The 27,696-nt window shown below is 39.3% G+C and overlaps 1 long non-coding RNA gene across 7 annotated transcripts in view; it reads right to left on the bottom strand.

The window, feature by feature from the left end:
* LOC309653798 overlaps positions 1-27,696 on the bottom strand; it is a 51,009-nt gene that overhangs the window by 8,979 nt on the left and 14,334 nt on the right. For 2 of the 7 annotated variants that reach the window (XR_014259511.1, XR_014259512.1), the window contains exon 1: positions 800-849. The exons of 3 other annotated variants lie outside the window; for them this stretch is intronic. This is a non-coding gene — a long non-coding RNA (uncharacterized lncRNA). Of the gene's footprint in view, positions 1-799; positions 850-26,838; positions 26,854-27,696 lie in introns of those variants that run through there. 2 more of the 7 variants (XR_014259510.1, XR_014259513.1) reach the window with 2 other exon arrangements.

Here is a 27,696-nt window from a genome sequence, read left to right as displayed (position 1 = left end):
TGGGTCAGCCTGTGTTGGGGACATTAAAATTACCTACATTTCAAAGGTTAACAATGCAACTAAACTAAGCCAATGTAAGTTTAGGCTTAAACATACAGAGAAGAGGAACTATTTCCCACAAGCTAATGGTCGGCAAGACCTAATGGAATGAGTACATGTGTTGAACAATGCTGTAAAAATCACAATAACAAAAGCAGTCAGACTTAAAGCTTCATTTTACTAACCTCAGACACCAAGTTGAATATCCATGTGGGAAGAAGCAAACACCTTATAAATAGATATTGTTGGTGCTAAACCTATACTTACCCCAGCTCAGGGAAAAAGAAGTAAATAGATATGGTGAAATGATTTCAAATGGTTCCAAGCCATCTCCCTTACTTTACTCTTAAACCATCCCCAGATAATGAGATTTTCTAAGTCAGTTATTGTGTTGAACAAAGGACAGTGATGAAAAATAGTAACCAAAGGCATTTTCAAATGAGTGAAACAAGATATGCTTCTTCAAATATGAAGAAATCTCTCAACATAAAACCATTTAACAACTTTTATAAAGTTTAGGAATTAAGCAAAGACATGTGGTAAAGGACAACTGCTTCAAAATTGTAGCAATGCCTCAAAGTTCCTATTTGTAGGCTGATGGTCCTAAGGAGATACATTAGGACCTCGTAGATTAATGCAATCTTCAGTGCCATTTAATCCTAACAGGGACCAGGAAGTTTAGCATTATCTATGTAGCAGGCCAAAAAGCTGCCAAGTCCTTGTATACAGAGAGAATCAAGTATCACACTGAATTACTGACCTGGTAGTTAATGATCCACTATCCGCCAGCCACTTTTCTTTACAGGAGCATTCTGTTTCTCAGCATCCACCCATACGTTTGGTCCCTCTATGCAACTGTAGGCAACCTCAATTCCATGTTCCCTCACAGCAACTCTTTGGTCTCAAGCTGTACCATGTGGAGAGAGGATTTTATGAATCTCTTGCCAAGGATCTTTCAGGTCAAGGTCAAGCCATGGATCTTTCACACTATGCCTTCAAGAGACCAGCATCCAAAGTGACTGTTCAAGAGACCCAGAGGGTCACACCTTAGTAGTAGAGCTAAACTAGCTCAGAATAGAGACTACTCCAGATATACCCTTAAACACTTCAAAAGAAGCCATGAAAGGATCAAACCAATCTGATCTTCCAGGACTTTAACTACCTTCCAGAACAAAACCAACATTCTTTAAAGGAGGATAGCTAAGTTCAGATACTCAATGACCTAACAACTCCATGTTCAGGATCCAAAAAAAATAACTAGACATGCCAAGAATCAGGAAATATGACCCATAACCAGGAGGAGAAAAAGAGTCAATAGAAAAAGACCCACCAATGACAGAGATGGTGGAATTAGTATTCAAAGACAATGAAATAGCTATTACAAACATGCTCAACATGTTTAAGGATCTTTAAATAATATGAATATAATCAGGAGAGATAGTGAAGACATAAAGAACCAATTGGAACTTCTAGAGATGAAAATTAAGATATCTGAAGTGAAAAAATACACTTGGTGGGACTAACTGCAGCTTAGACATGGAAAAAGACCAGTGAACCTGAAGATGTAGCAGTACAAACTATTCAATCTGAAACATTAACTAACTAACTAACTAACTAAATCAGGCCTCAATGACCTGGGGATAATATAGAGTGGTTCATTATATGTTTGACTGGAGTCCCAGAAAAGTGTGTGTTGGCAGGAGGAGAGGAGAGGGAGACAGAAAGATATTTGAAGAAATAATGGCTGGAAAACTTCCAAATTTAATAAAAACTATGAACCCACAGATCTAAGAACCTTAAGGAACCTGAAGTAGCACAAATACACACACACACACACACAATAACATCAAAGCACATCAAAATCAAATTTCTGAAAGACAGTGATAAAGAGAAAATCTTAAAATCAGCCAGAGGAAAAAGGCACATGGTGAACAGAGGAATAAGGATAAGAATGAGGGCAGATTTCAGAAATGATGCAAGTCAGACGACAATGGACATCTTTAAATTGTAGAATGAAAAAAAAAATACTGTCAACATAGAATTCTATATCCAGCAAAAATCTTCTTTAAAATTTTTACCTTAAGGTGAAATAAACACTTATTAAGACAAACAAAAGCTGAGGGGCTTTGCCAGTTAAAATCACTATAAGTATTGTTAGAGGAAGTTCTTTAGATAGAAGAAAAATAAAACCAGATGGAAACTTGGATCTAACAAAGGAATGAGGAGTACAAGAAATGGTAAATATGTGGGTAAATATGAAAGTATTTTTTCATTTTTAAATTTCTTCTATGACTAATTAACTATACAAAGCAAAAATAACAAACATGTTGGGTTCATAACTTATGCAGAAATAAAATGTATGACAACAATAGCACAAAGGATGGAAGGGGAAAATGGAAGTATATTGTTATAAGGTTATTATACAATAGTCAAATATTATTATTTAAAGTAGACTTGGTAAGTTGAGGATATGTATTATAAACATTAGCACAACCACTAAAATCTAAAAGGTAGAGGTATAGCTAAGAAACCAATAGCAGGAAATAAAGGTAAAAAATAAACAGAGAACAGATGGGATAAATAGGGAACAAACATCCAGATGGTAGATTTAATCACAACCATTACATGTAAATGGTTACAAACACTCGAAATAAAAAGAATGAATTAGATCCAGCTGACTGGAGGGAATTCCTGATGCCCTGTGAAGTGGAAAAACAACATACAGAGTTGCTGTTAGCATTTGTTTATCTATGAGTAGTAGGAGGGAGAGGTGAGGGAAAAACAGAAGGAGACTGACAAAATGGAAACATATGCATGATAAAATAACAAGAAGTGTTAAATAGAATCTATGACAGTGTTGTTGATAATAAAAATGTGTTCTGAACATAGACCAGGACTAGAAGATGACACGAACAAGTGAAAACACTGAATTGACCTAGGATGTGATTGTGGTTAATTTCATTCTTAGATTCTCGACCTTCCGTATAGCTTTTATAACAAAATATTAAAATTTAAAAATAAATGTATGAAGTTTGAAGATACAGAAAATCATGACCCAAATTCCTTTTATAGTGAGTGGTTCTTTGACTCTCTAGTTTCGTGGAAGGAAAGTGAGTGAAGACCTTTTGTGCAATAATTCTCCCAAGATAGTTCCAGCCCTGTAAATGCTTTAGCATCTTATCTGGTATTAGCACAGGGCACTGGCTGTTGTTGTAGGTAGTCATTAAACATGGCAAGAAACTCCACCTGAAGCGAGAGTCGGTCAGAGTTCTTTGGTTGCAGGAAGCAGGAACTGGCTTTGGCTGACTTAAAGAAAATCATTGGGAAGACCAGAAAATTAGTCTTGGAATTGAGGCAGCTCCAGAAGGAGGAAGCAGAATTCCAGGGACGGTACATAGCAGCCGCAGTCTGGTTGGGTTGCTTCCACTGGAACTAGTGAATTCCAGTCTTACTTCAAACTTACATCAGTGGCGCAAGTGTCAAAGTCCCAGAAAAAAGCACTGGACTCATCATGTGCTCACTCTCTAGATACACTAGGACCTACTAGGAGGTGCTCAGGACCCTTTAGGATCTTGGTAGCAGGAGGGCTGCTTCCTGTAATCACAGTTCTACCAAAATCACATGCACATAGAGAGGGAAGGCTGTTTCCCCAAAAGAATTCAGGGTGTTCTAAGGAAGGGCTCATGGACACTGGGTGACCAAAACATACCTTTCTTGGTACTGGAAAAAGGAAGAGGAATCATGGGGAAATTTTCACAGGGTTGAGCGTCATACCAAGAATGTGGAGTCTACCTGCAACACAAGATCCCACTGCATTCCTGAGTCTGGGGTCCAAACCGAGGAGGGCAAGGTTTGCAAATGCTTTTGTGCTATGAATCTGTGGGAATTGAATTTATGATCCAAAGCCCAATATAATAGACATGATAAGGCTTGCCTTTAGCCTGAAGGAATTTGATATAGTGGTTTGTGTTGGTGGCTTATTTATAAATATTATATGAATTTTTTCAATATAAATTTCAGTTTCAGTCTCCCATCTCAAGTGCTCCCATAAGTATGTATTAATTATTATGGGTTGGGTTTTTTTTCTGATGGGGCTCTAAAACTGACCGGAAAGAAACCACATTAATACATTTGGGGAAAAGATATTCTAAATATAATAAATGTTGCTGGGTGATATGAAATGATATGGCACGTTTAAATTAAACCTTGAAGAAGAGTATAGGCAGGTGGGCGAGTCAGGAAAATCATTAAGGAAACAAAGCAAACTGTTGAAATTCTGTGCACCACAAAAGAATAGCCATCTTGCAGATGGGCTTATAGTTGAAGAAAGCAATAAATAATCACTGAAGGAGAAAGTAAGGGTTAAATAAAGAATAAATGAAATGGAAATCGGAAATGTTTGCTTTTGAAAACATTTGGACTCAAGATCCATCCCCAGCTTCTCAGAATGATAGGGGCTCCTGTGTGTGCCTGCTCAGAGCGATGCACTTTTCCTCAGAAAGAGAAGTACTATTTACGACGTTTGTGTTAAGAAACTCCAGGGCTCCTACGGAAATGTACTCTGACCTCTTACACAACATTTTTACTTAAGCCAGAGCAAAGGAAATAATGGACGTTGAGAGATCAAATGACTGCCTTCCACTCTGTTCCCTTTAAAGATCAATAATTTTTATGAACTTCTTTTTCTTCTTAAGGAAGCAGCATCTGGCTTCATGGAATTTGGCAGAGTTAAGCATCCTGTTCTAGTTATGTTGATTTTTAAATACAAATAAGATTGGTAAATGGCAGCTAAAGTTGAACCATCTGAGTAAGAATGAGAATAATGAAAGCCAGTGAGACTGAACCATACATTTTTAGTTAGGTCTTTGTAGGTCATCTTTTCCCTCTCCCACCCGCACTCATACAGATGAAAACATGACGTCACATGATTTGACACAATTTTTCTGTTCAAACATTTGTGGGAACTTTCCATATAATTTCATATTTTGAAGTGCTATTTTTTACACAATTCTTTTATAACAGTGTTGTATGAGGTTAGAATTAACATCTACCATACAGATAAAGTCTGTTATGACAGGACTGATCACATGCAAATATGTGTAGGGGACATGTAGCTGCAATTATGTGCTGAAGTTAATCTTTGGACTAAATTTAGAAAGGTGAAGGATTGGATACTTAGCTTTTAATCCTTTCCTCATCTTTAGAAAATGGGCCCATTTCGAGGCCAGGGCCAGGGTTATGTCTTAGAAATTTGCGCCCATGTGAAGCATGCTTAAGAAGATGATTCTTACCATGAAGGCTCTTAACAGAATTAATCTTAAGCCTGAGTATGACCCAGACATTAGTCTGGGCTTCTAGTGTCACAGGATATTACGTGCACCCAGAATAAAGTAAATTGCTTAATAATGCAATGGGATGATTTGCTCAACAATTCAGTAATAAAAATACCTTTCATGAATACAAGTCATATGACTTATTTCACAAATATTGTCTTAGTTTATCATTCATGTATAATTATTCACAAGGTTTAGATAAGAAAATGAAGCTAGTAGAGGCAAGTCACTTGTCTAAGATCTCATGCTGAGTGAGTGCCTGGCACATAATGATATATTTTGCTAAGTGGATTAATGTTGTAGCAGATCCTTTGTCTTCTGGTCAACTGCTTATGAAATGTACAAATGAAGGCAAGCATAGCTGCCATAATATACAGCAGTGTTGAAAAGAAGAAAAGCATAATAGAAATGTCACTTTTAGAAAAGTTTTGCAGGACTTTGGTAGCCTTTTGTAAGCTAGTTTTGAAAAGATGGCAGGCAGGGGAGCTGTCCTTGGTGCTGAACTTGCCATGAGGCGAATAGGTCAGAGGATGGCCTTAACCAGTTTTCCTACATATTTTCTTCTGGGCTTCTATTACCAATGACAATACTATCAATAAAAATTATATTTATAAAAAATTTTCCGTTTTAAATATTTTAAGGACTTTATAATATTTTTAATTATAGCTTTGTTGAGTTATTATTTAAAAAGGTAAATTTAATGCTATAATTCACTAGATTTTAGTATAGTCACAAAGTTGCGGAATTATCACCACTATGTAACTTCAGAATATTTTTATTACTGCCAAAAAAAAAAAAAAAAAACCCACAGAAACCCCTCTCCTCAGCCTCTGGAACCAGGAATCTACTTCCTGTTTCTATAGATTTGCCTATTCTGGACTTTTCACATAAATGGAATCATACAATATGTGGCCATTTGTAACTTACTTCTTTCACATAGCATACTGTTTTTGAGGACTATCCATGTTGTGATATGTATCAATACTTCATTAAGTTTATTCACAAACAATAATCCATTGTATGAATATACCACATTCTATTCATCAGTTAATGAACATTTAAATTGCTTCTCCTTTTGGGCTATGCTGCTGTGAACATCTATGTACAAGTTTTTTTGTGTGGATATGTTTTCAGTTCTCTTGTGTGTATACCTAGGAATGGAACTGCTGGGTTATATGATCATTTTAATATTTTGAGGATCTGTCAAACACTTTTCCAAAGCAGTTGCCACCAGCAATGTATGAGTATTCCAAATTTTCCACATCCTTATCAACAACTGTTATTGTCTGTTTTTTTAATATTAGTCATCCTAGTGGGTATGAAATTGTATCTCATTGTGGTTGACTTGCATTTCTGTAATGACTAATGATGTTGAGCATCTTTTCATGTACTTATTGGACACCTGTCATCTTCTTTGGAGAAATGGCCATTCAAATCTTTTGCACATTTTTAAAAATTTGGGTGGTTTTTCTTTTTATTGTTAAGGTGAAAGAGTTTTTTATATATTCTGGATGCAAATCCTTTATCAAATATATCATTTAGAAATATTTTGCTCACACTGTGGGTTGTCTTTTCACTTTCTTGATAGTGTAAATGACTGTTTTCAACACAGTGATCCTTCTCTGATGAAATATTAGTCAGCCATAAAAAAGAATAAAATAATGCCATTTGTAGCAACATGGATGGACCTAGAGATTATCATACTAAGTGAAACAAGTCAGACAGAGAAAGACAAATATCATATGATGTCACTTATATGTGGAATCTAAAAAACAGTGCAAACAAACTTATTTACAAAACAGAAATGGACTCACTGACATAGAAAACAAACCTATGGTTACCAAAGGGGAAGGGGAGAGGGATAAATTGGGAGTACGGCATTTACAGATGCACACTACCACATATAAAATGGGTAAACAACAAGGATTTACTATATACAGGACAGGGAACTATATACAATATCTTGTAATAACCTATAATGGAAGAGAATTTTAAAAAAGGATATAGATATATATATACATATGTATAATCAAATCACTTTGCTGTACACCTGAAACTAATACAATATTATAAATCAACTATACTTCAATTTAAAAATTGTGGAAAAAGAACAACAGAAATACAAAAAAAAAAAAAAAGAAAAAAAAAATTCCAGCATCTATGCTCTGAGTAGCTCATTATGAAGGAAGGAACTCATTTACAACATAATTGTTGGCAAATATTATATGAAAGAAAAATTTTAGTGGTTCTCTGGTAAAAGGCTTGCTTATAAAACTGGACGATGCAGAATGTGTGGCATCTGTTCCCTGCAGGAGAAGAGGTATGCCTTACTATAACACTGTACTTTTCTCATTGTGTGGAACCTACTCTCCTCTCAATAAAACAAACTCTGCTTGAAAATGATAGCCAGGGGAAAAAATAATGGAAGCATAGAACTGTTTTATATACTAATAAGTATTAAACTCCTGTTTTCAAATTTTATTCTTTGGCAATAAAATATATTCCTCTCACACAATCAGAGAAAGATTAAACTATTTTTTAATTAGAAAATATTTACATCGGCAAGAGCTTTTCCCCCTTATTGGAAAGCAGAATAAGAAAAAGAGTCTAGTGAGTTAACTGAGATCAATTTTATTCCTTTAAAAAGTTTCAAGGTTGAGAGATCAAGATGGTGTAATAGAAGGATGTAGGGCACACCTCCTCCCACAGACACATCAAAAATACATCTACATGTGGAACAATTCCCACAGAGTACCTACTGAATGCTGGCAGAAGATCTCATACAACTAAAACTACAAGAAAAATAACTATTTAACCAGATAGGGTGAAAGAAAAAAAAAAAAGGAATTAGGATGGTACCTGTGCCCCTGGGAGGGAGCTGTGAAAGAAGGCTTCCCTCACCCTGGGAACTCCCTTCACCAGTTGGGAGATCATTTGGGACATATAGGGAGCTTCAGAGGCTCACAGGAGAGTCCAGCAACTGGCTTATGGCAGGCAGAACAGAGACAGACCAGGACAGACGGTCCTGGACACCTCACTGCTCTCCCCAGCCCGAGATGTGCATCTGCTGGTGTGTGCAGGATCTTGGTGCTGAAACTCAGGCTTCAGTGGACAGACCTGGGGAGAGGACTGGGGTTGGCTGCAGGGAGATGGCTCGAAGGAGCTGGAGTGTGGTCCAGGTCGCAACTGGGGGTGTGCTCAGGACAGAGCCCAGGTCTGCCATAGCAGCCCCATTGTTAACATGTGCAGGAAGTGAGGGGTAGGGCCCTGACAGAGCAGCCTCATTCTGTGTGTGCCTACAGCAGGCATGGCTCTGCCTCTACAAGCTCTGGGAGCATGCAAGTGCCAGTGGGTTGCCAACACGCAGAGGTGGGGCTGAAGTCTGAGCTGATCCCTGGGTCCATGTGACTTTGAAGCAGGGCTAAAATCTGCAGAGCCATATCCCGACAGCTGTATGACATTGGTGATTTACACCGCCAGGGCCTTTGTAAACTTAGCACCTATTGGACATCCAAGTGGATTACTGGTGCTCCCATGGCTAGGGTGGGTCTAGTGTTAGCAGCTGCAGGCTTTGCAAGTCTAAGCATGCAGAGGTGCAGCTGGGGTATGGGCTGATTCCGTAGCACCAAGGGGTAGAACTATGGTGGGTTGCAGTGCCTGACCAACATATTTGTGCTGGTGGCTTTGTGAGCACGGAGCCTAAGGGACATCCAGGTTGGTTGCCAGAATTCCCACAGCTGAGGTGGGACCAAGGGCAGTATACTTTGTGAGCATGCATGGGTGATAGGCAACCCTAGAGAGCACACTTCCAGGTGGAAAGCTCTTATGAAGGAATACTCAGTGGCTCCTCTTGCAGTGGAAGTACTCCAGTACCACCGACCTCAAACTGCAGCTCAGAAACAGATCTGAGAGCTAATACTTCAACAAATAAGGAGCACACCCTGCCCCTGCTGTGACAACCACAGAGCAAAGAGGAGGCCCCACTCAACATCCAGTGCAGGCTGTCGTCACCACAACACCAATCAAGCCCCCTATGAAGGAGACAACACTCAGCACACACTGAGGAAAGATGTGGAAGGCATCCATACTAAAAACAGTCTTCACACCAAAAATATAAGACTCATGCAGGTTACACAGGGACGCTCCCACACCCTCAAGAACACAGTAGGTAAATTCAGAGTCAGAGAAATATAAGAAAAATGAAGAAGCAGAGGAACCAGTCTCAATTAAAAGAACAAGAGAAATCCCCAGAAAGAACAAACAGTGAAACAGACCTCTCCAGCCTACTGGATCACAAGTTCAAAATGGAGGTAATAAAAATACTGAAGGAATTAAGAAAGTCTATAGATAGAAATGCAGATCACGGTAACAAGGAGCTAGAAACTATAAAGAGGAGTCAAGAAAAATTAGAAAATTCATCTGCTGAGACAAAAGCCAAGCTAAAGGCAATAAATAGCAAACTAGATAATATAGAACAATGAATAAGTGATCTGGAAGATAAAATAATGGAAATCACCCAATGAGAACAGCTGACAGAAAGACAAATGAAAAAAAAAAAATGAAAGCATTGTGAGACCTATGGGACAATATAAAGCAAGCCAATCTATGCATAATAGTGATCCCAGAAGGAGAAGAAAGAGAAAAGGGGATCAAAAATGTATTTGCAAAAATTATGGCTGAAAACTTCCCAAACCTAAAGAAGGAAACAGATATCCAGGTACAGGAAGCACAGAGGGTCCAAAACAAGATGAATCCAAACAAACCTACACCAAGACATATTATAATTAAAATGGCAAAAGTTGAAGGTAAAGAGAAGATTCTAAAGGCAGCAAGAGAAAAACAAAGAGTTAGTCACAAGGGAATCCCCATAAGGCTATAAGCTGATTTCTCTACAGAACCATTGCAAGAGAGAAGTGGCAAGATATATTCAAAGTCCTGAAAGGGAAAAACCTGCAACCTAGGATACTCTGCTCAGCAAGATTATCATTTAGAATAGAAGGAGAGATAAAGAATTTCTCAGACAAGCAAAAACTAAAAGAAGGGGAATGTAAAAAAACAATCCCTTTAAAAATCGTATCCAAAAAAATAAAATACTTATGAATAAGCCTGACTGAGGAGGTGAAAACTTATATGCTGAGAACTATAAAACATTAATAAAGGAAACTGAAGATGATTTAAAGAAATGGAAAGATATCCCATGCTCTTGGACTGGAAGAATTAAAATAGTTAAAATGACCATACTACCCAAAGCAATCTACAGATTTAATGCAATCCCTATCAAATTACCCATGACATTTTTCACAGAACTAGAACAAATAATCCTAAAATTTATATGGAACCATAAAAGACCCAGAATTGCCAAAGCAATCCTGAGGAAAAAGAATGAAGTAGGAGGCATAACCCTCCCAGACTTCAGACAATACTACAAAGCTCCAGTAATCAAAACACCATGTTACTGGCACAAAAACAGACATATGGATCAATGGAGCAGAATAGAGAGCCCAGAAATAAACCCACACACCTATGGTCAATTAATCTTCGATAAAGAAGGCAAGAATATACAGTGGAGAAAAGAGTCTCTTCAGTAAGTGGTGCTGGGAAAGCTGGACAGCCGCATGTAAATCAACGAAGTTAGAACACATCCTCACACCATAACAAAAATAAACTCAAAATGACTTAAAGACTTAAATATAAGACAGGGCACTATAAAACTCCTAGAAGAGAACATAGGCAAAACATTCTCTGACATAAATCATAGCAATGTTTTCTTGGTCAGTCTCCCAAGGCAACAGAAATAAAAGCAAAATTAAACAAATGGGACCTAATCAAACTTATAAGCTTTGCACAGCAAAGGAAACCATAAACAAAATGAAAAGTCAACCTACACACTGGCAGAAAATATATGCAAATGATGCAACTGACAAGGGATTAATTTCCAAACTATACAAGCAGATCATACAACTCAACAGAAAAACAAACAACGCAATCAAAAAATGGACAGAAGACCTAAACAGACATTTCTCCAAAGTAGACATATAGACGGCCAACAGCACATGAAAAGACGTTCAACATCACTAATTATTAGAGAAATGCAAATCAAAATTACGAGATCTTACCTCACACCAGTCAGAATGGCCATCATCTTAAAAGTCTACAAATAACAAATGCTGGAGAGGGTGTGGAGAAAAGGGAATCTTCCTACACTGTTGGTGGGAAAGTAAATTGGTGCAGCCACTATGGAGAACAGTATGGAGGTTCCTTAAAAAACTAAAAATAGAGTTACCATATGATCCAGCAATCCCACTACTAGGTATATATCCAGAAAAGATGAAAACACTAATGTGGAAAGATACACTCACCCCAGTGATCATAGCAGCACTATTTACAACAGCCAAGAAACGGAGGAAACGGAAGTGTCCACTGATGGATGAATGGATAAAGAAGATGTGGTATATATATATATATATATATATATATATATATATATATATATATATATATATATATACATACACATATATACACACACACATACACACACACACATACATACACACACACAGATACACAATGGAATATTACTCAGCCATTAAAAAGAATGAAATAATGCCATTTATAGCAACATGGATGGACCTAGAAATGATCATACTAAGTGAAGTAAGCCCAACAGAGAAATACAAATATCATATATCACTTATATGTGGAATCTAAAATATGATACAAATGAACTTATTTTCAAAACAGAAATGGACTCACTGACATAGAAAACAAACATATGGTTACCAAAGGGGAAAGGGGGTGGAAGAGGGATAAAGCAGGAGTTTGGGATTAGCAGATACAAACTACTATATATAAAATAGATAAACAACAAGGATTTATTGTATAGCACAGGGAACTATATCTTGTAATCACCTATAATGGAAAAGACTATGAAAAAGAATATATATATATATATATATATATATATATATATATATATATATATATATATATATATATATATATATATATATATATATAACTGAATCACTTTGTTACACACCAGGAACTAACACAACATTGTAAATCAACTGTACATCATTAAAAATAAAATAAATTTAATTTTAAAAACTTTCAAATATAGCATTGATCCAATACCTACACTGAGTTGAAAAACATCTTCTACCTCTCATATCCCTGAGCTAAAAATATATTTTCCCTCCATGGGTAGTTTTCCATTATTTGTTTCAGTTAAGGGAATGTTCTTCCTCCTGCTAAAAATCAATAATTGCTATCAATATAATTGAAGAATCATTCAAACATTCAAAGTTTAATATGTTCATAAGGGTAAATGATATTTATTAATATTTATTTTTAAATGCTTATTTTGTTGGACAGAAATGAGAGTTATCTAATAGTTAAATTTACAAACATCTGAAATTCACTATTAATTTATTTAGCTTTCAAAGTGTTTTCCCCTAGTATCTTAAAGTCATTACAGGGCCATCTGAAGTACTTTTTACATTTTATCCAAATAATTCCTATGTACATTTACTTTAAAAAATAAATACATACTGGGAGTCAGAAGACCTGAGTTCTATTTTTGATGTCACTGTGATCTCTAGAAGATAGTAAACTGCTGGTTTAATTTTTCATCTTTTGAGGATGCTATATGAATGATTAAAATTGGCTTTGAACTTTTCTCTGCTGATGTCACCAGAATTACAGTAAAGCAAGAATTTTTTTTTTTTATTTTGCTTTGGGTTTTTTTGATTTTGGTTTTTGTCTTTAACCACTGTTCACTACTGGGTTATGGAGAAGACATAGTCTACAACAAAAATCCTCATATAAGAGTCTTCTCAGTCAAGTCACCACTTCAGTTATTACCCTGCCCTAGATAACGTCAGAAAGATGAGAGCTTTACAAAAACACGGGCTCTGTCAACCTCCACCCTCTCCTTTGTCAAGAATTTCAGAGTGCATGCAGAACTGACAAAGCTCACCTGGAGTTCACAAAGCTAAATTCTGGGAAGGACTCACTAGGAATTATTATGACACCTGGGGAACAAAATTTCCTATCACCTGGTGGTCTAGATAATATCACTCTGCTGGGATGTCTCCAAGGGCAACAGTTATAAAGCTCTGGATAATCAGGTAACAATTAGACACTCTGAAATTCTGCCAGAGCTAGCTTCTACTGGAAGAAGAAGAAAATTTAATTTCAATAGAAATTTTTTTTGCACTTCAAACGAACCAAGCAAATATTTACTTGTTACTAACTCTGTGCCAGGAACCAGGCCAGGTGTGGGGACATAAAGAATGATGGTATAGTCTTTACCCAAAGGAGATCATATTATAATTGAGAGACTAATGGAAAACAAATATTGATAAAGCTGTTTTATTCCTATCTACATTTGGAACCAATATAGGTGGAGAAATTAATTCTCACAGGCAACTGAAGAGTGTAGATGTTATAGTTTAGAAGGTAGGATGGACCAAATCATGAAGAAAGTGGAACGTCACATCAATAATCGTCAATAGGAACAGTCATTTGAATTTTAAAAGAATGACTTGGATGGAAGCATGGAAAATGGAGTGAGATGGAGGAGAGACACCAGGGGCAGGGAGATCAATGGCAGGGTTTAATGACCAATTGGACACAGGAGGTGAAGAAGGGAGAGGAATTTAATAAAACTGGGACTTTTCTGATAACCTATATAAAATAGCATATTTTGTCATTCACTATCCCTTTACTCTGCTTTATTTTTTTTCCCATAGAGCTTGACACTAACACACACACATGCACACGTGCGTGCACACACACCCCCCTGTGTGTTTTACCTAGTGCCCATTTCACCAGTACAATATAAGATTCATAAGGAAAGGGATTTCGCTGTGTTTACTGTTATATCCCCAGTGCCGACCACCAAAACCTACTTATGAAAGGATGAATTAAATGGCTAACTTAAGAGAATAAGTGACTTGCAATATCATCAACTAGGATAGGAAATATAGAAGGAATGGCAGGTTTGTGAGACTTGTGACAGATTCAGTTTGAGGCATGATGATTTTGAGGTGGAACTTCGAGGTAGAATATATGGTCTGGAACTTGATAGAGAAGATGGGGCTACAGATTGATAGTTGGAGGTCATGGGTGCTCGGGTATCAGTAAAAGAACAAATTTCTAACTGAGGAGACGTGATGTACTGTGTGTGGATCTCAGAGTTTTGTGTGACTTCTGGCCGTCAGAACTATCATCTTAATTATCTGCCTCTGGTTCACAGAATTTGTAGGTATGCTTTACAGATGTTAAGGCCATTGGGAATGCTGTTCCTGTGGCCACACCTAACACATACCTGCCTGGCTATCCCTGTCTACTCTGTCATTGACTCCAGTTTACTTTGGAGGTGACAACTTATATATACATTTTCAATTCTTTGGACAGATTTAATATGGTTGGCTAAGCATGTCTGCTCTCTTCCCATAAGCCACTTGAAATAACTGCTCCATTCCCTAAACACAAAACACACACAAACACACACACATGCATGTGATAAACCTAGAAACTAACAATGAATACAACAGGAATAAGTAATTTGAAAGCTCATAAAAGATGTAATGGCAATGAAGATGTTCTACAGTTCAGTATTTAAGACTATTTGGCAGGCAGTCATGACATTCCTTATTATTGAGTGTCAACTAGTAGAGGTCATATATTTTTGTTCTTTAAAACAGCAAGGGCATGATGGCCTGTAATAAGTATAACCCATGTCATCTCCCTTCTCATTTCCCAATGTCACTTTAATTAAAAATTACCTGGATGAGATAAGACAGCTCTCAATTTGACTGCCATTCTGCATGTATCTTGAGTTCTCACACTTTTCACAGCAATTTGATGTTTCACATGTTTCATGCGAAAAATAAACTATAGTATAATTTACTCCATTGGTTTTTAAGCAAATCTGAAGGATACAGTGTAGTAACAAGCATTAACAGTTGGATACAGAGTATATCAAATGTAATATTTGTTCTAGGCTAAGACTCATCTGTCAAGGTTCAAATTGGATGAATTATATTATTCAGTTATTAAATACTTTCATTACATTTCATTTAAAATGTAATTATTGTTTCTATGACTTTCAAAATATACTTTCCCAATGACCTTCATTCAGGATTGTGCTCCTTTCAGGAAATGTTGTGACTTTAGGATAGCCACCTCTGTACTTAGATAGAACAGTAGTAGTTCTGAATCAGACACCTCTGACTGTCTTAACTGACTCCTTCCTTCAAAAGACATGGCTGAACTCCTAGACTGTGCCCCCTCCAGCACCACTTTTGCTGCATTTGTCAGACTGGCTGAAGTCTGAGTTAAAGGTCCAGGCTTGGAGTCTCACATGCTGTTTCCCTCCCTAACTTCTGGGTTTGGATGAAATGCTACACCATGCAGAATGGAATCTAGCCTCCTGAGTGGCCACTGAAAGGCTTGATGACACCACACGTGTAATATGGTGAGTTAGCTTTCCATGGGGGTGAACCTTGACTTACAGGAAATAGGAGGCGGGGATGGGGGGTGGGAAGTCAGGCAGGTAGCATCTTCCTACCATGGAATAGTCTGAGATGGAATTCTTTCTTGCAGCCCTTCTGGAAGAGTCCAATGTGCCAAGCAATGACCAGCCTTTTCTTTATCTTTTTTTGAAGTTTTGTATGAAGTGGTAGCCAGCCTGGTAACACATTATATCACTTTGCCTTGGTTATTTTTCCCCTCACACTCACTGTTTTCAATTTTCACCTCCTGTTATGCGCTGAATTGTGTCCCCTGCCCCAGTCTAAAATTCATAGGTTGAAGCCCTATGACCAATGTGACTGTATTTAGAGACAGGGCCTTTAGGGAGATAAGTAAGGTTAAATGAGATTATAAGGGTGGGTCCCTAATCCAATAAGGTTGGTGGCCTTTTATGATGAGGAAGAACAGAGCAGCCAAGATGGCAAAATAGAAAAACCCTGAGCTTACTTCCTCTCACAAGCACACAAAAATCACAACTATCTGCAGAACAATCATCGATGCAAAAGCCCACCAGAAAAGATCTTCTACAATTAAAGACATAAAGAAGGAACCACGGGACTTCCCTGGTGGTGCAGTGGTTAAGAATCCACCTGCCAGTGCAGGGGACACAGGTCCAAGCCCTGGTCCAGGAAGATCCCAGATGCCGTGGAGCAACTAAGCCCGTGCGCCACAACTACTGAGCCTGCGCTCTAGAGCCCATGAGCCACAACTACTGAAGCCCGCACACCTAGAGCCTGTGCTCCACAACAAGAGAAGCCACCGCAATGAGAAGCCCGCACACTGCAATGAAGAGTAGCCCCTGCTTGCTGTGACTAGAGGAAGCCCGTGCACAGCAACGAAGACCCAATGCAGCCAAAAATAAATAAATAAAACAAAGAAATTTAAAAAAAAAGAAGAAGGAACCACAACGACACAGGTAGGAGGGGTGGACTCACGATATAATTAAATCTCATTCCCTCTGTGTGGGCAACTCACAAACTGGAGAATAATAATATTGCAGAGGTTCTTCAATGGAAGTGAGAGTTCTGAGCCCCATGTCAAGCTCCCCGTGTCAGGTTCAGCACCAGGAAGAGGAGCCCCCAGAGCATTTGGCTTTGAAGGCCAGGGGGGCTTAATTGCAGGAGCCCCACAGGACTGGGGGAAATAGAGACTTCACTCTTAAAGGGGGCATGCAAAATCCCATATGCACTGGGACCCCGGGCTAGGTAATTTGATAGAAGCCTGGGCCAGACCTACCTGCTGGTCTTGGAGAGTTTTCTAGAGAGGCAGGGAGCAGCTATGGCTCACCCTGGGGGCATAGACACTGGTGGCAGACATACTGGGGGACACTCAAACACCTGAACACTGCTGTTGGTGGCTACCATCTTGGTTCATTAATGCCAAGACCTGGCCCCACCCAACAGCCTATAGGCACAAGTGCTGGGACACCTCAGGCCAAATAACTAACTGGGTGGGGACACAGCACTAACCATCAGCAGATAGGCTGCCTTAAGACTTCCTGAGCCCACAGCCATCTCTAGAAATACCCTTAGACATGACCCTGCCCACCAGTGGGCCAAGATCCAACTCCACCCACCAGTGGGCAGGCACTGGCCTTCCTACCAGCAAGCCTGCACTAGCCTCTAGACCAGCTTCACTCAGAGGGCAGACACCAGCAGCAGAAAACTATGATCCCACAGCCTGCAGACTGAGCCTACCAGCAGCAAGCCAGAGCCTACCCTGGAACCAGCTGAACCCCGGCCCTGCCCATTAGCAGGTCAGTGCAATCTCTGGAACATCCTGGACCCCATACACAACTGTGTCAGGAAATTTCCCCCTCCCAACAATCTGAAACAAGCTCTGGGATCCCTAGGCCTGCAGCCAGATTCCAGGAACCAGATCTGCCTGCAAGTAGTTTGGCACTAACTGCAGGATCTGGCTTCACCTGCAAGTGGGTGGGCAACCACCCCAGTCTTTTGGACCCTGACTCTGCCCACCACTGAGCCAACACTAGCCCTGGGGCCACCTAGGGTTCTGCAACCAGCTGCCTTGTAACCAGGCACCACTAAACAGCAGCCAACAGCATCCACAGAAGGCAGGGCCTGGCAACCAACTGGACTAGGGGCCAACCAAACCTACCAGACCGCCCACATAGTCAGCCTAACACAACAGAAGGACCCATGCAGCCCTCTTAGGGGGAACCACCAAGCATATAGCTTGGGTAATGAGATGGGAGTGCACTGCTGGGATGCATAGGACATCTCCTATAAAAGGCCACTTCTCCAAGGTTGAGAAACGTGACTAATCTACCACATATATAAAATACAAATAGCAACTCAGAAAAAATGAGGTGACAGAGGACTATGTTTCAGACAAAGGAATAAGATAAAACCTCAGAAGAAGAACCAAGTGAAGTGGAGATAGGCAATCTACCTGAGAAAGAGTTCAGAGTAATGGGCCCACAGAGCCTACATAGGGAGCACTCCGAGAGCATATAGCTCTGGTGACCAGAGGGGAGTGCACTGCTGAAATGCATAGGACATCTCCTACAAATGGCCACTCATCAAGATTGGGAAAAGTAACCAACCTATAGAAATAAAAACAGAGAATTAGGCAAAATGAGGCAACAGAGAAATATGTTCCAAACAAAGGAATAAGATAAAACCCCAGAAGAAGAACTAAGAGAAATGGAGCTAGGTAATCAACACAATAAAAAGTTCAAAAGTACTGATCATAAAGATGTTCGAGGGACTTCCCTGGTGGTCCAGTGGTTAAAACTCCACACTTCCACTGCAAAGTGCGCATGTTCAATCCCTAGTCAGGGAACTAAGATCCCACATGCTGCATGGCATAGGCAAAAAAAAAAAAAAAAAAAAAAAAAAAACAGAAAGATGCTCGAAGAACTTGGGAGAAGAATAAACAAATACAGTGAGAAGTTTAACAAAAAGGAAAAATAAAGAAAGATGAAATGGAGCTTAAGAATACAATAAGTGAAATAAAAACTACACTAGAAAGAATGAACAGTAGATTAGATGATACAGAGGAATGGATCAACAAACTAAAAGAGAGAGTAGTTGAAATCACTCGAACTGAACAGAAAAAAAGAAAAATGAATAAAAAGAGATGACAACAGCTTAAGAGACCTCTGGTACAATATCAGGCATACTAACATTCATATTATAGGGGTCCCAGAAGGAGAAGAGAGAGAAAGGGGCAGATAACATATTTGAAGACATAACAGCTGAAAACTTCCCTAACCTGGGAAAGGAAACAGACGTTCGGGTCCAGAAATCACAGAGTCCCAAACAGGATCAACTGAAAGAGGACCATACTAAGATACATTGTAATTAAAACGGCAGAAATTAAAGAGAGAATATTAAAAATAGCAAGAGAAAAAACAACAAATTACATACAAGGGAACTCCCCTAAGACTATCAACTGACTTTTCAGCAGAAACTCTGCAGGCCAGAAGGGAGTGATATGATATATTTAAAGTGATGAAACAAAAAACCTATGACCAAGAATACTCTACCCCTCAAGGCTATCATTCAGATTTGAAAGGGAGATCAAAAGTTTTACAAACAAGCAAAAGCTAAAAGAGTTCATCACCTTGAAACAGCCTTACAAGAAATGTTAAAGGGACTTCTCTAAGCAGGAAAGAAAAGGCCACAACTAGAAACATGAAAATTATGAAAGGAAAAATCTCATTGGTAATGACAAATGTACAGTAGTGGTAGTAAATCAATTACTTATAAAGCTAGTAGGAACATTAAAAGACAAAAGTAGTAAAATCATCTATATCCACAATAAGTAGTTAAGGAATACACAAAACAAAAGGATGTAAAACATGATGTCAAAAACAGTAAACATGAGGACTGGGAGTAAAAATCCCAGGTTTTAAAAATGTGTTTGAACTTGAGAGATTGGCAACTTAAAACAATCAGGTAAATATATAGATTGCTATATATAAACCTCATGGTAACCACAAATCAAAAATCTATAATAATACACACACCAAAAAAAGGGGAAGAAATCCAAACATAACTCTAAAGATAGTCATCAAATCACAAGGAAAGAGAGCAAAAGAAGAAGAAAGGAACAAAAAAGAACTACAAAAATAACCCCCGTACAATTAACAAAATTGCAATAAGTACATACCTATCAATAATCACTTTACATGTAAATGGACTAAATGCTCCAATCAAAAGACAGAGTGGGGCTTCCCTGGTGGCGCAGTGGTTGAGAATCTGCCTGCCAATGCAGGGGACACAGGTTCGAGCCCTGGTCTGGGAAGATCCCACATGCCGTGGAGCAACTAGGTCCATGAGCCACAATTACTGAGCCTGCGTGTCTGGAGCCTGTGCTCTGCAACAAGAGAGGCCGCGAAAGTGAGAGGCCTGCGCACCGCGATGAAGAGTGGCCCCCACTTGCCGTAACTAGAGAAAGCCCTCGCACAGAAACAAAGACCCAACACAGCCATAAATAAATAAATAAATTAATTAAATTTAAAAATAAAAGAGTGGCTGAATAGATACAAAACAAGACGCAAATATATGCTCTCTACAAGAGATCTAAAGACACACACGAACTGAAAGTGAGGGAATGAAAAAAGCTATTTCATGCAAATGGAAACAAAAAGGAAGCCAGGGTGTAGCAATACTTATTTCAGACAAGATAGATCATAACAAGAGACAAAGAAGGGCATTACAGAATGATAAGGGGATCAATCTAAGAAGAAAATATGATAATTTTAAATATATATGCACCCAACATAAGAGTACCTAAATACATAAACCAAATATTAACAGACATAAAAAGAGAAATTGACAATAACACAGTAATAATGGGGGAATTTAAAACCCTGCTTACATCAATGGACAGATCATCTAGATAAAAAATCAATAAGGAAACACTGACCTAAAACAGCACATTAGACAAAGTGAACTTAACAAGTATACATAGAACATTCCATCCAAAAGCAGCAGAATACACATTCTTTTCAAGTGTCCATGTAATGTTCTCCAGGATAGGTCATATTGTAGGCCACAAAACAAGTCTCAGTAAGTTTAAAAAGATTGACATCCTATCAAGCAACTTTTCTGACCACAACACTGTGAGACTAGAAATCAACTTCAAGAAAAAAGACTGCAAAAGACATAAACATGTGGAGGCTAAATAATACGCTACTAAACAACCAACTTGTCACTGAAGAAACTGAAGATGACACAAACTGATGGAAAGATATATCATGCTCATGGATTGGGAGAATTAATATTGTTAAAAATGACCATACTACCCAAGGCAATCTACAGATTCAATGCAATCCCTATCAAAATACTAATGGCATTTTTCACAGAACTAGAACAAATAATTTAAAAAAATTTCTGGAAACACAAAAGACTCCAAATAGCCAAAACAATATTGAGAAAGAAGAACAAAGCTGGAGAGATCACAATCTCTGGTTTTAAACTATACTACAAAGCTCCAGTAATCCAAACAGCATGGTACTGGCACAAAAACAGACATATAAATTAGTAGAAAAGAAAAGACAGCCCAGAAATGAACCCACAGTTATATGGGCAATTAATCTACAACAAAGGAGGAAAGAATATACAATGGGGAAAAGACAGTTTCTTCAATAAATGGTGTTGGGAAAATTGGTCAGTTACATGCAAAAGAAGCAAACTGGACAACTCACACCATGCACAAAAATAAACTCAAATGCATTAAAGATATAAATGTAAGACCTGTAACCATAAAACTTCTAAAAGTGGGCTTCCCTGGTGGCGCAGTGGTTGAGAGTCTGCCTGCCAATGCAGGGGACACGGGTTCGGGCCCTGGTCTGGGAAGATCCCACATGCCGCTGAGCGGCTGGGCCCGTGGGCCACAGCTACTGAGCCTGCGCGTCTGGAGCCTGTGCTCCGCAACAGGAGAGGCCGCAATAATGAGAGGCCCGCGCACCGCGATGAAGAGTGGCCCCCACTTGCCGCAACTAGAGAAAGCCCTCGCACAGAAACGAAGACCCAACACAGCCATAAATAAATAAATAAATAAATAAATAAATAAAGTGTATAACTTTAAAAAAAAAATACTTCTAAAAGAAAAAGTAAGAAGTATACTCTTTGACATTGGTCTTAGTAATATTGTTTTTGAATATGTCTCCACAGGCAAGGGAAACAAAAGCAAAAATAAACAAATGGGACTACATCAAATTAAAAACTTTTCACATAAGGAAACTATCAACTAAATGAAAAGGCCGCCTACTAAATGGGAGAAGATACTTGCAAATGACATACAGTAAGTCCCCTACATACAAGCCTTCAAGTTTTGAACTTTCAAAGGTGTGAATGTGCGTTCCATCAACATCAGGCATGAGTGAAACTGCAGCTTGCCCTCAGTCTTCTACTGCTGACGATCCTTCAGCTCTACCCTCTCCCACCTCCTCCCCCTCTTCCAGTCAGTAACTCTTCTTGCCTGTTCCCTCGATGCCAGCTGTTGTACTGTACTACTGTACTTTTCAAGGAAACATACTGTAAGATTAAAAATGTTTTCTTTATTTTTTTTGTTTGTTTTTTATGTATTATTTGTGTGAAAGGTACTATAAACCTATTATAGTACAGTACTATATAGCCGATTGTGTTAGTTGGGTACCTAGGCTAATTTTGCTGGACTTACGAACAAATTGGGCTTATGAATGCACTCTCAGAAAGGAACTTGTTTGTAAGCAGGGGACTTACTGTAGCTGATAAGGGGTTGATATCCAAAATATACAAAGAATTCATACAACTCAACATCAAAAAAACAACCCAATTAAAAAATGGACAGAGGATCTGAATAGACATTTTTCCAAAGAAAATATGCAGATGGCCAACAGACACATGAAAAGATGCTCAACATCACTAATCATCAGGGAAATGCAAACCAAAATCACAATGAAATATCCCCTTTATATCTGTCAGAATGACTATTATCAGAAAGACAACAAGTAACAAGTATTGGCAAGGATTGGAAAAAGAACCCTTGTGCACTGTTGGTAGGAATGTAAATTGGTGTAGCCACTATGGAAAACATTATGGAAATTGCTCAAAAAATTAAAAATAGAACTACCATATGATCCAGTAATTCCACTTCTGGATATTTATCCAAAGCAAATAAAAACAGTAATTAGAAAAGATATATGCAACCCTATGTTCAGAGCAGCATCATTTACAATAGTTAAGATATGGAAGCAACCTAAGTGCCCATCAACAGATGAATGGATACACACATACACACACACACACACACACAGTGGAATATTACTCAGCCATAAAAAGAATGAAACCTTGCCATTTGTGATAACATGGATGGTCTAGAGGGTATTATGCTAAGTGAAATAAGTCAGAGAAAGACAAATTATGATATCACTTACATGTGGAATCTAAAAAACAAAACAAATGAACAAACATAACAGAGTCATAGATACAGAGAACAAACATGTCGTTGCCAAGGGGAGGAGTTGAGGGGGAGATAAGACATAGGTGAGGGGGACTGAGGTACACATTTCTAGTTACAAAATAAATGAGTCATGGGTATGAAATGTACAGTGTGGGGAAAATAGTAAACAATTATGTAATATCTTTGTATGGTGACAGATGGTAACTAGACTTATCGTGGTGATCAATTTGAAATGTATAGAAATATTGATTCACTATGTTATATATCAGGAATTAACATAGTGTTGTAGGTCAATTATACTTCAAAAGCAAACAAACAGACTCATGGAAAAAGAGATCAGATTTGTGGTTACTAGAGGCACGGGTGTGGGTGGGGTATTGGGTGAAGGCAGTCAAAAGTTACAAAACTTCCAGTCATAAGATAAATAAGTACTAGAGATGTAATGTACAACGTGATAAAGATAATTAACACTGCTGTACTATACATATCAAAGGTGTTAAGAGAGTAATCCTAAGAGTTCTCATCATAAGGAAAAAATGTTTTTTCCCTATTTCTTTAATTTTGTGTTTATATGAGATGATGGATACTCATTAAACTTACCATGATAATCATTTCATGATGTATGTAAGTCAAATCACTATGCTGGACACCTAAACTTATACAGTACTCTATGTCATTTATATCTCAATACAACTGGAAAAAAATTAAATTCTAAAAAACTTGTTTGTATTAGTCAATATTGTGTAGGTTAGCATTCTCGAAGTGTGGTCTGGGGACATTTTCCGTGGGTCTATGAGGTCAGTTTCAAAATCAATGATTAAATGCTAAAATGTTATTTGCCTTTTTCATTCTCAATCTCTTATGAGTGTATTGTGGAGTTTTCCAGAATGTGATACTGCAGCTCTTTGAATGCAGAAGCAGACCCCAAAATCCAGCTTTATTCTGCTTAGCGAGACATTAAAGAGATTTGTAAAAACTGAAACAGTGCTACTCTTCTCACAGCTATTTTTTTGTTCTAGAAAATATATTTTTCATTAAGATATTACTATGCTAATGTATAATGGATTCATTTACATATTTTTAAAATTTCTCAGTTTTAATATCTAAAACAGTAAATATCAATATATAGAACCCACATAAACAAAAGCCCACTGAGGTCCTGTTTTAAAATGTTGGCTTTATTATTACTTAGGTATGGTTAGGTCAATAGACCAGGAGATGACTGTCACTAAAGGGAAGTCTGTTCCCAAGAGTAGGAGGCCTGCCATGTCACACAGGGCCGCACAGGGCCACCCGGGAAGCACTAGTCAGTCAGAAGGTTGAAGGAGTGAGGGGAAAGCATGGGTGAGAGCCTTATTGTGGTTTTCGCAGAAAGGAACAGGCAAGGCAGGGTAAGCAGGTTTAGGGTTGGCTAGTTTGAATAATTTCAGCAGGCTCTTAGGTGTAGGGGCTGTCCTAGGGTTTCCTGGATCTGGCCCTGAGGTGACCAGGACAGGTGAGCACAGGCATACCTCGGAGATACTGCTGGTTTGGTTCCAGACTATTGCAATAAAGCAAATGGGGCAATAAGGCAAGTCACACGAATTTTTTGGTTTCCAGTACATATAAACATTATGTTTACACTATGCTGTAGTCTATTAAGTGTGCAATAGCATTATGTCTAAGAAAACAATGTACATATCTTAATTAAAAACTAATGCTGCTGGAAAAATGGCACCAATAGACTTGCTCAATGCAGGTTTTTCACAAGTCTTCAATCTGTAAAAAATGCAGTATCTGTGAAGTGCAGTAAAACAACATATCGCTGTATTGGCCCAAAGTATAAGAGCCCTGTGAGAGCTGGGTAAAGGGGGTGGTAATGGGGGCGGAGGGGTATGGTTTTGGATTGGTTAGCTTGCACATGAAAGGTATATTCACAAGGGGGGAGTTGGTCATCTCTAGGAATTAGCTAGTCCTCAAAGGAGCAGTCTCTCCTGCACTAGCAAGGTCCCAGCTGCCAGAGCATTGAGAAGACAGAAAGTAAAGAAACACAGTCAATACAGGTCCTTAATAGTTTTTAAGAGTGTAAAGAGTGTAGAGATGTTCAGAGACCAAAGAGTTTGAGGACTTCTTGGCTAGGTTATGCACAGTAAAAAAGAAGCCCCAAATCTCAACGTCTTACAGCAAAGAGGGTTGTTCGTTGCTCAAGTGAAGTCTTCACACTTCTGATAGGTGGCATACAGTCATCCCTGGGGATCCTTGGGGGATCTGTTCCAGGACCCCCAAAGGATATCAAGCTCTACGGGTGCTCAAGTCCCTTGTATTAAATGGTGTGGTACAGTCGGCCTTCTGTATCCGAGGACATGGAACCCACAGATGCAGAGGGCCTCCTATACAAAGAATAACAGAACATTTAAAAAAAAGTCATAATTTCAGAACAAAAAATCATTTAAATTGAATTACTTTAGTTTAATGAGAAACTCCCTATATTATCCTTATTTGCTCAACTTTTTATCATGAATTAGTGAGATTTCATCACTACTTAGGAAGAGTTCAGGGACTGGTGCTTGGAAATTTCTGACATCTAGGACAATTATGGATGGAAATGACATGAAGGAGAGGAAAGACCTTACCTTGTTTATATGCTGAAAGGACCCAGCAGAGAGGGGGAAGGCTGAACATACTGGAAAAAGAGACACCTGAGAGAACTCCTGGAGGGGGTGCAAGAGCAAAGGAGGGAGCGGTCTGAAAGAGGAGAGAGAGAGGAACCTCTCCTTCGAAAACTGGTTGGATAGGAGGAGAGGCTTCCCTTGAAGATAAGTTAGTTGAGGGAAGGAGGGAAGCTGCAGGAGTCCACCCCTAACGGCACTGATTTTGTCTATGAATCACAGGTGAGTTTACTGCTGGAGGTGAGCGGGGCAGGGAAGGTGGAGGGTTTAGGCCCATTGCAGGGCCTGGTGAAGGGAGCCGACGAAGCACAAACAACAGGAGATGAAGCAGAACCGAAGGCCCAGCTGAGTTTAGACCTTAAACCGTAACAGCATGAAACACACGGCAGCCTACCTTTCCTAACTCAGCTTCCTAACCCTGGCATTGAGTAGAGGTGGGGTTGGGGTGGGTGTAGGGAACTGATGTTTACTGAAAGGCTGTGTAGGGTGATGGTTAAGGGCACGGCCTTTGAAGTCAGCTGGCCTGAGTCAAAATCCTGTCACTTTCCTATTCAGTAAAATGGGGCCAATAATAGTCTTGTGGTGTTGTTTTACGTGGGTAACAGTGGTTTTGTGGAGTTGTTTCGAGGGCTAAATGACTATATATATGCTGTGGATTTTCTTTCCACATCCCTGCTTCTGGGGGTTAAGGGACCCACCTAGGTTTCCTGATTAGGTGAGTGTAGGACTCTTGAAAAGGGACTGTTGGGCTGCACCCCGCAGGCTTGTAAGCCCAGTGTTTGCCCAGCTTGAAGACCGTAGAAGGACCCCAGAATCAGTGACGGAGACATCAATGGTGTTCATGGATAGGAGGATCTTACCTGTGGGAAGCGAGGTCCGGGCGCGACTCCCCACCCTGTGGGGCAGACAGCGGCCGTCTTCACTACCACGGGGAGAGGGAGGTTACCAGTTACAGGGGGAATTGACGTCAGCGTGGCTCATCGGTTACCAGGGAAACCAGCATGGGAGCCTGCCCCTCACCGCCCCTTTGATGAGCCAGCAAGGTGCGGACGTTCTGATCTAATGAGCGTTCCCAGCTGGGCCGGGGCGAGCATGCAGCCATGTACTGAGGAGGGAAGGTCAGTCAGGTGAGTAGGGGTCGGTGAGGCAGGGACTGGTCAGGCAGGGGACGCACAGCGAGCAAGGGAGCCGCCATCGTGGGGGGCTGACCATACAGGGACAACCCAGCTCCTCCGCCCTCCCTGCCCGTTTCCTTTGAGGCCCCTCCTCCGTGGTCCCCATGATCCTTTCTGCTTGTGGTGGGGAACGGAAGGCAGGTATACCTGGTTCTCCCCTGTTTTGTTTCCAAAGTATACTTTGGCATAATCTCTAGGCCCTACTTTCTTCAGGCCTTTAGTTTTATATCTCAGTTACCTGTTTTAGAAGTAAACTACACCCTGCCTCTCATTTGTGTTTTACTCTAATAATCCTAGCCTACCTAATTCATCCACTTGCCCTCCAGAGAAGGACCTCTGGATCGCAGGGGGAGGTCACATATGTGGAAGAGGCAAAAGATAAAGGCATAAAAATATGTTTTAGGACATCTCTTCTTACCTACTAACTCCCTTAATTCTCCTGTGGGTAGATGTCTTCATCCCCCGAAAATACCCACCGCCGATGCTCAGAGGGGTCAGTAATGTGGGCAGAGTTACTTACGCAGCTGTTTACTGTCAGAGCAA

The sequence above is a fragment of the Balaenoptera physalus genome (genome assembly GCF_965194825.1).
Source record: "Balaenoptera physalus genome assembly, contig: HAP1_SCAFFOLD_1171, whole genome shotgun sequence".
In the NCBI taxonomy this organism is placed as follows: Eukaryota; Metazoa; Chordata; class Mammalia; order Artiodactyla; family Balaenopteridae; genus Balaenoptera; species Balaenoptera physalus.
The sequence above is the reverse complement of the archived record's forward strand: the minus strand, read 5'-3'. Positions and strand labels throughout refer to the sequence as shown.